The sequence below is a fragment of the Macaca mulatta genome, chromosome 8 (assembly GCF_049350105.2).
Source record: "Macaca mulatta isolate MMU2019108-1 chromosome 8, T2T-MMU8v2.0, whole genome shotgun sequence".
Lineage (NCBI taxonomy): Eukaryota > Metazoa > Chordata > Mammalia > Primates > Cercopithecidae > Macaca > Macaca mulatta.
In genome coordinates, this window is record NC_133413.1 from 76,047,254 (window position 1) to 76,056,183 (window position 8,930).

The 8,930-nt window shown below is 38.3% G+C and overlaps 1 pseudogene; it reads left to right on the top strand.

The window, feature by feature from the left end:
• Positions 1 to 7,722: 7,722 nt before the first annotated feature.
• Positions 7,723 to 8,216, top strand: LOC144330539 (peptidyl-prolyl cis-trans isomerase A pseudogene; annotated as a pseudogene).
• Positions 8,217 to 8,930: the final 714 nt, after the last annotated feature.

Sequence of the window (8,930 nt, forward strand, 5' to 3'; positions counted from 1 at the left end):
TGATTTCATATCCCACATTAAGTTTCCTAAGAGATAGAGAAATAAAATATTTTCCAAACAAACAAATGTTAAGAGAATTCATTACCACTATACCAGCCTTACAAGAGATATTTAAGGGAGTTCTAAACAAGGAAACAAAAGAATGATACCTGCTATCACAAAAAAAACACACTCATGTGGATAGCCCACAGACCCCATAAGGTAAGCAGGCAACAGAAACTAGAAAACAACCATCTAACAACTTCATGATAGGATCAAAACTTACATATCAATATTAACCTTGAATGTAAACAGTCTAAATCCACAAAAAAATATGCATTTTTTTATTTTGATTGAAAAAAAAAAAAAAGACCCTTCTATCTACTGTCTTTAAGAGAGTCGTCTCACATGTAATGACACTAATAGGCTGAAAGTAAACTTTGGAGAAAAAGCTATCACACAAATGGAAAACAAAAAACAGTAAGAGTCACTATTCTTATATCAAATAAATGATACTTAAACATAATTTAAACCAGTAAAAAGAAAATGGCAAAGAAGGGCATTACATAATGATAAAGAGTTCAATTCAACATGAAGACTTAATTTTCCTAAATATACACTCACCCAACATTGGAGCACCCAGATTCATAAAACAACTATGTCTACACCTACGAAAAGACTTAGACAACTACACAATAATAGCAGGGGTCTTCAATACCCCATTGACAGCATTAGACAGATCATTGAGGCAGAAAACTAACAAAGAAACTCTGGAGTTAAACTTGACACTTAACAATTGGACCTAATAGATATCTACAGAACACTCCACCCATCAACCACAGAATACACATTCTTCTCACTTGCCACCAGAACATACTCCAAGGTCAAACACATGTGTGGCCATAAAGCAGTTCTCAATAAATTCAAAAAAATGAAATCATGCCAACCATACTCTCAGACCACAGTGGAATAAAAACAGAAATCAATACCACAAAGATTTCCCAAAACCACACAATTACATGGAAATTAAACAATTTGCTCCTGAATGACTTTTGGGTAAATAACCAAATTGACCAAGCATAGTGGCTCATGCCTGTAATCGCAGCACTTTGGAAGGCCAAGGCAGATAGATTGCTTGAACCCAGGAGTTTGAGACCAGTCTGGGCAAAATGGCAAAATCCTGTTTCTACAAAAAAATACAAAAATTAGCCAGGCATGATGGTGCATGCCTGTATTCCCAGCTCCATGGGGGGGCTAAGAGGTAGGAGACTTGCTTCAGCCTGAGAAATCAAGACTGCAGTGATCCACGATTGTGCCACTGCACTCCAGCCTGGGTGACAACGTGAGACCTTGTCTCAACAAAAACAATGAAATTAACAAAGAAATCAAAAATTCTTTGAAATAAACAAAAACAGACAAAATACCAAAATCTCTGGGATGCAGCAAGAGCAGTGTTAAAAGGAAAGTTTATAGCACTAAACATCTAACTCAAAAAGTTAAACAGATCTTGAATTAACAATTTAACATCACAATCAGGAACTAGGAAAACAAGAACAAACTAACCCCAAAGCTAGCAAAAGCAAAGAAATAACTCAGAGCAGAACTAAGGGAAATCAAGATCCCAAAATCCACACTTAAGATAAATAAAACCGAAAGTTGATTCTTTAAAAGGATAAACTGGATTGATAGACCACTAGTTAGATTAACAAAGAAAAAAGCAGAAGCTCCGAATACACACAATCAGAATCAACAAAGGTGACATTATAAGCAATCCCACGGAAATACAGAAAACCCTCAGAGACTGTTACGAATTTCTTTACACCCACAAACTAGAAAATCTAGAGGAAATGAATAAATTCCTGGAATCACGCAATCTCTCAAGGTGGAATCAGGAAGAAATTGAAACCATGAACAATATCAAGTTCCAAAATTAAATCAATAATAAAAAAATTTATCAACCAAAACCAGCCCCTGATTGGACAATTTATACCACATGTACAAAGAAGAGCTGATACCAATTCTACAGAAATTGTTCAAAAAAGTCAAGGAGGAGGTAAACTTTCCTAACTCATTCTACGAAGCCAGCACCACCCTGTACCAAAACCTGGCCAAGGCACAACAAACAAAGAAAACTGCAGGCTCATGTCCCTCATGAGCATAGATGCCAAAAATCCTCAATAAGATACGAGCAAACAGAATCCAGTGGCATATGAAAAAGTTAATTCACTACAATCAAGTAGGCTTCATTCCTAGGATGCAAGGTTGCATACACAAATCAATAAATGTGATTCACCACATAAAGAGAATTAAAAACAAAAACCATATGATCATCTTAATAGATGACCATAAAAAGCCTTTGATAAAATTCAACATCTCTTCATGATAAAACCCTCAACAAGGTAGGTATTGAAGGAACATACCTCAAAATAATAAGAGCCATCTATGACAAACCCGCAGCCAACATCATGCTGAATGAGCAAAAGCTGGAAGAATTTCCCCTTGAGAACTGGAACAAAACAAGGATGCCACTATCATTATTCCTATTCAACATTGTACTAGAAGTCCTTGCCAGAGGAATTAGGCAAGAAAAAGAAATAAAAGGCATGCAAATAGGAAAAGAAGTCAAACTATCTCTAGTTATGCACAATATGATTTAACACCTAGGAAACCCTAAAGACTCTGCCAAAAGGCTCCTGGAACTCACAAACGACTCAAATAAAGTTTTAGGATACAAAAGCAATGTACAGAAATAAGTAGCATTTCTACATACGAATAACATTCAAGCCAAGAGGCAAATTAAGAATGCAATCCCATTTACAATAGCCACATAAAAAATAAAAATACCTAGAAACACATCTAAGAAGGTGATGACCTCTACAAGGAGAACTACAAAACACTGATGAAAGAAATAAAAGATGACACAAATGGAAAAACATTCCATGCTCAAGGACTGAAAGAGTCAATATCATTAAAATGACCATATCACCAAAAGCAATCCACAAATTGAACGTTATTTCTATCAAACTGCCAGTATCATTTTTCACAGAACTAGAAAAAAAACTATTCTAAAGTTTATATGAAACAAACAAACAAACAAAAAGCCCAAATAGGCAAAGCAATACTAAGCAAAAAGAACAAAGCCAGAGGTGTAACATTACCTGACTTCAAACTATGCTATAAGGCTACAGTAAGCAAAACAGCAATGGTACTGGTACAAAAGCAGACACATACACCAGTGGAGCCAAATGGACAACTCAGAAATAAAACCGTATACCTACAGCCAACCAATCTTCAACAAAGTCAACAAAAATAAGCAATGGGGAAAGGACTCCTATTTAATAAATTGTTCTGGGATAGCTAGCTAGCCATATGTAGGAGAATGGAACTGGAACCGTACATTTTATCATATATAAAAATTAAGATGGATTACAGATTTAAATATAAGACCTCAAACTATAATAATTCTAGAAGAAAACCTAGAAAACACATCAGCCTTGGGAAAGAATTTATGACTAAGTCCTCGAAAGCAATTGCAGGCTAGGTATGGTGGCTCATGCCTATAATCCTAGCCCTTTGGGGGCCAAAGCAAGAGGATCACTTGAGTCCAAGAGTTTGACACCAGCCTGGGTGACATAGTGAGACCACATCTCTACAAAATATTTTAAAAATTAGCTGGTGTGGTGGTGTACAACTGTAGTCCCAGCTCCTTGGGAGGCTGAGGTGGGAGGATTGCCTGAGCCCAGGACGTCAATGCTGCAGTGAGCTATGATTACACCACTGCATTCCAGCCTGAGTGACAATGCAAGACCTTGTCTCAAAAAAAAAAAATTAAAATTAAAATTGACAAGTAGGACCCAATTAAGTGAAAGAGCTTCTGCACAGAAAAGTAAAACATCAACAGAGTAAACAGACAACCTACAGAATGGGAAAAAATATTTCCAACTATGCATCTGACAAAGATTTGATATTCAGCATCTATAAGAAACTTAAACAATTCAATAAGCAAAAACAACCCCATTAAAAAGTGGGCAAAAGTCATGAACAGACACTTCTCAAAAGAAGACAAACACACAGCCCACCAGCCCACAAACATACGGAAAAATGCTCAATATCACTAATCTTCAGAGAAATGCAAATCAAAACGACAAGGATATACCATCTATTGGGAACAATAGACATTGGAGACTACTGGGCAGGAGGGAGGGAGGGGGACATATTATATTCACTATGTGGGTGACAGGATCATTCATACTCCAAACCTCAATGTCACACATTACACCCACGTAACAAACCTGCACATGAATCTACAATAAAAGTTGAAATTATTTTTAAAAAAAAAAAAAAGGAAAGATTGTTCTGGCAGCTATGTGGAGAAAAGATGCAGACATGCCAAGTATTAGAGGAAGGCTGAAGTAGACATGGAAAGAGGTCCACTAGAAAGTTGGTAATATCTGGAACCAGGGTAAAGAGAATTGCACAAATATAAAAGAGAATTAGGGAATAAAATTGATCTTACCTGACAATGAATTGAAGTATGAAGGTAAAGAAGCAGTCGAGGATGACACCAGGTCTTTAACCAGGGCAAGATACGTGGTGACGCCATTTTTCAAGGGAGGAAACAATCGAAGAGGACCTGGTTTGGGGAAAAGAGAATATCATTACTTTTGGTTTGGATGTGTTGAGTTTGAATGTGCCATTGAGATATCTAGGTGGAGATATTGAGTAAAGAGTGATTGAAAATCCTTATGAAGCACTGGTGTATAGTTGGTATTTGGACTGACATTTGCATGTCAATCATTAGAAAAGGAAGTAGAATAAAAATAAATAAAAGAGCCTGAGTCTTGAGGAATTCCAACATTTAATGGCTAGTATTAGAAGTATTGACCTGCAAAAGAAAATTAAAAGGTATAGCCCAAGAAGTAGGGGAGAAAGCAGGAAAGCAGGGTGTCAAGAAGGAAAAAGAAGCAATAGTCTCTGGTTGCAAACAGCCAGATGAGATGAAGACTGAGATGTGTTCATTGCATTTAGTAACATGGAAGACATTGATTACTTTTGTAAGAGCTATCTTTTTCAGTTGAGTCATGGAGACACAGGTAAGATTGGAGTAGACTGAAGACTGCACCTTAAAACAACAGAGTATTCATCCCAAGTCAAAATAGTATTTTTTTGACTTGAAAACTGTTTCAAAACTGACAAACATCAGATGCAGTGGCTCACACCTGTAATCCCGTTACTCTGGGAGGCCAAGGTGGGAGGATTGCTTGAAGCCAACAGATTGAGCCCAGCCTGGGCAACAAAGCAAGACTCTGTGTGGATGATAATTTAAAAAAAAAAATAGCTGAATGTGGTGGCACATACCTATAGTCCCAGCTCCTCAGGAGACCCACTTGAGCCCAGGAGGTCAAGGTTGTAGTGAGCTATGATCACACCACTACACTCCAGCCTGGGCTATACAGCAAGACCTTGTCTCTTGGGAAAAAAAAAAAAAACAAAAAACAAAAAAAAACCTGACAGAACAAGAAGTTGCCTCAAATGAAAATACAATTTATGATATTAACTTGTAAGTTAAAATGTATTATAAAACTCAGACCAGGCAGTTATATGAAGCTTGAGCATCAATATAAGTAATATTTTTAAACTATTATCATGAGATGAAACATGAAACAAATATCACTCTGTCATATTAACTCTGTTGCCTAAAGTGTATTTTGCTGTTGTTTTTTTACTAATTCAGAGAATAATTGTTTGTATGGTGCATTGCTTCCGAGGATTTTCACAGAACTTTTTCCATATGAATTTGACAACATATAACAGGGGGATAACCTGAAAAATCCTTGTATTGGACACCTCTCAGGCAGCACTTCAAACCCACCTGGCTGCATCTCTTCCTCCAGCCTCTGCCGGGGGAATAGTTTTACCCAGCTTTGATCAGCTTCACTCAGATGTGATCTGACAGAACCTAGCCTCAGGCATCCAGCATGGAACTCTTCCTTCCTAAGTGGGACTTGCCTGATGCCACAGCATGACATGACCAAGAGAACCCATTTGGCATTCATGCATGTGCACCCAGAACTACTGGACTACTGGGCTCACTCTTGGCCAGTGGGAACAAGGGCTGATGGAGGAATGCTCACTCCATTTTTCCCTAGGAAGGCATTTCTGAGACTCCTAGAATGTCCAAACCATCATCTGGGCAGTGACGTCTCCCTAGCACCTTCTCTTCTGCCTTTCCCTTTTTCCCTGTTCTTCATTTCTGCTCCGTGGAGTCACATTTCAAAACATTCACGCACAAGCCTTTTATCTCAGGCTCTGCTTTCAAGGGATCCTAGGCTAATATTCTAGTTCAGAAACTACAAATGAAGGCCCTTTGGCATGGCAGAAGGGGAAACCAACATTTTCTAAAAACTGAATTTGTGCTCCATATTTACTATTTCACATAACACTCATAAGAACTGCAGACTGGCTCAACTGGGAAACTGGAGTCCAAGTTATTCAAAGCTACACAGTTTCACTGACTTCAGTTTATACGTTCTTATTCCCCATACTGCTACCAGTGATATCTTCCTTTGACTATGGTCATAGATATATTTTTGGAAGTGAATAATGAAGATAAATAGCAATAGCAACTATTATGCATTGAGAGTCTATTTGTGCCAGACACTTGGCTAGGCACTTAATATTTAATCTTCACTGTAACTCTACAAGCTACCACTATCTCCATTTTATTCCAATAAAAATGGAGGCCAACTGTTCCAACATTCTCTACTGATGAAATGACAGTTAATACTTGTGCTTACTCTGTACCTCTAATATCTATGATCACATTTAATCCTCACACCTACCCATGAAATAGGTTCCTGTTGATCATCACATTACAGATTCAGCAGCTCTAAAGCTTGTAGATGCCTTTTCCCCTACCAGACTGCCTCTCATTACAGGAAGAAGACAGGGAGAAAAACATGGCAAGAAAAAATGATCTACCATAACCACTTCCTATGTCAACACGCTTTGAACAGAGCAATAGTCACACCCATAGTGCCTGCTAAAAATATGACTATGGCTTATTTCAGGATCTCTGCACTTCAGCACTATGACATTTTGGCCTGGATAGTTATTTGTAGAGGGAAGTGTCCTGTGCATCGTTGGATGTATAGCAACATCCCTGGCCTCTAACCTCTAGGTGCCAATAACACCTCCCCTCCATTGTGACAACCAAAAATGCCTTCAGACTTTGGCAAAATTGCTTCCAGTTGAGAACCACTGGTTTATGACATTTTAAAAAAACATTTTTAATTCTGAAGTTTGAATTATATCAGGGCAATGGTCCTCTGTTGTCTGGGAATTCAATTGTGGAGATATGAATGGGAATTCAATTCAGTAATCCCCTCTGCTCCTCCCCTACTCTTATTCCCTTCCTTCCCTTGTTTCTTTTGCAAGTCCCAAGGATGCCTTCCACCCAATAAAAACAGACTCATGCACAGGAAGGGACTTGTCCCTGAGCCATGGCACCCCCTTCATTCTCATCAGATGTCTCTCCTTCAAGTCAAAATTTTGTCTAGCCCTGATTACCATACTATCTCCAGACTAAAAACAAAACCTATTTAATTATCTCTACTACTAAATAACAAGTACACCATATTACGAACATTGTTTCTATATTTACAAATCCAAAACATGATTGAAAATGTCAGTCTCGGCTTTGCAGCAGCTGCTGCCACCGCCAGGAGCCCCGAACAATCAGCCATGGTCAACCCCACCGTGTTCTTCCACATTGCCGTGAATGGCGAGCCCTTGGGACATGCCTCCTTGGAGCTGTTTGCAGACAAGTTTTCAAAGTCAGCCGAAAACTTCTGTGCTCTGAGAACTGGAGAGAAAGAATGTGGTTATAAGGGCTCCTGCTTTCACAGAATTATTCCAGGATGTATGTGTCAGGGTGGTGACTTCACATGCCATAATGGCACTGATGGCAAGTACATCAATGAGGAGAAATTTGATGATGAGAACTTCATCCTGAAGCATACAGGTCCTGGCATTTTGCCATGGCAAATGCTGGACCCAACGCAAACCATTCCCAGTTTTTCATCTACACTGCCAAGACTGAGTGGTTGGATGGCAAGCATGTGGTCTTTGGCAAAGTGAAAGAAAGCATGAGCATTGTGGAGGCCATGGAGTGCTTTGGGTCCAGGAATGGCAAGACCAACAAGAAGATCTCCACTGCTGACTGTTAACAGCTCTGATAAGTTTGACTTGGGTTTTATCTTAACCACCAGACCATTCCTTCTGTAACTCAGGAAATGCCCCCTCCACCCCATTTGCTCACAGTAGCCTATAATCTTTGTGCTCTCGCTGCAGTTCCCTTTGGGTTCCCTTTGGGAGAGAACTCCCTCCTCTAGCCAAGGGAAGGGGTTCCATGTTTTCCTTGTTCCCTTCCATGCCTAGGTGGATTGTAGAGTTAAGTTTATGATTATGAAATAAAAACTAAATAACAAAAAAAAAGAACGTGTCACTCTCTCAGTGTAGAAACAATATTCCCATAATCAAACATCCAAAGAAAATTGTATGATTTTTTGTATTATCCAGGATTTCAAGACTCTGTTTCAGGGCAGAAAAGCCAAGTAGAAACAATGGTCAACTTTCAGCATACCTACTTTCAGCAGCCTACTTTCTGCTTCTTATGCAAACATAACTATTATTTGTATTATTTTGTCCAAAATGTTAATATGAATTTATGTAAACATTCTAAATATGTGGATCATAAATACATACTACTGAATCAAAACTATAAGAAAGCAATGTGATTGGTCCTAGAAGACTTTTATATATTTTCATAAACTATTATTTCTTTTTAACATGTGTTATGCAAACAGGATAATGTAAATATTATATATAAGATGGCAAACACTATGAGTGCATACTCTTAGAAATTTGGTCAAATACGTCTGGGTGCGGTG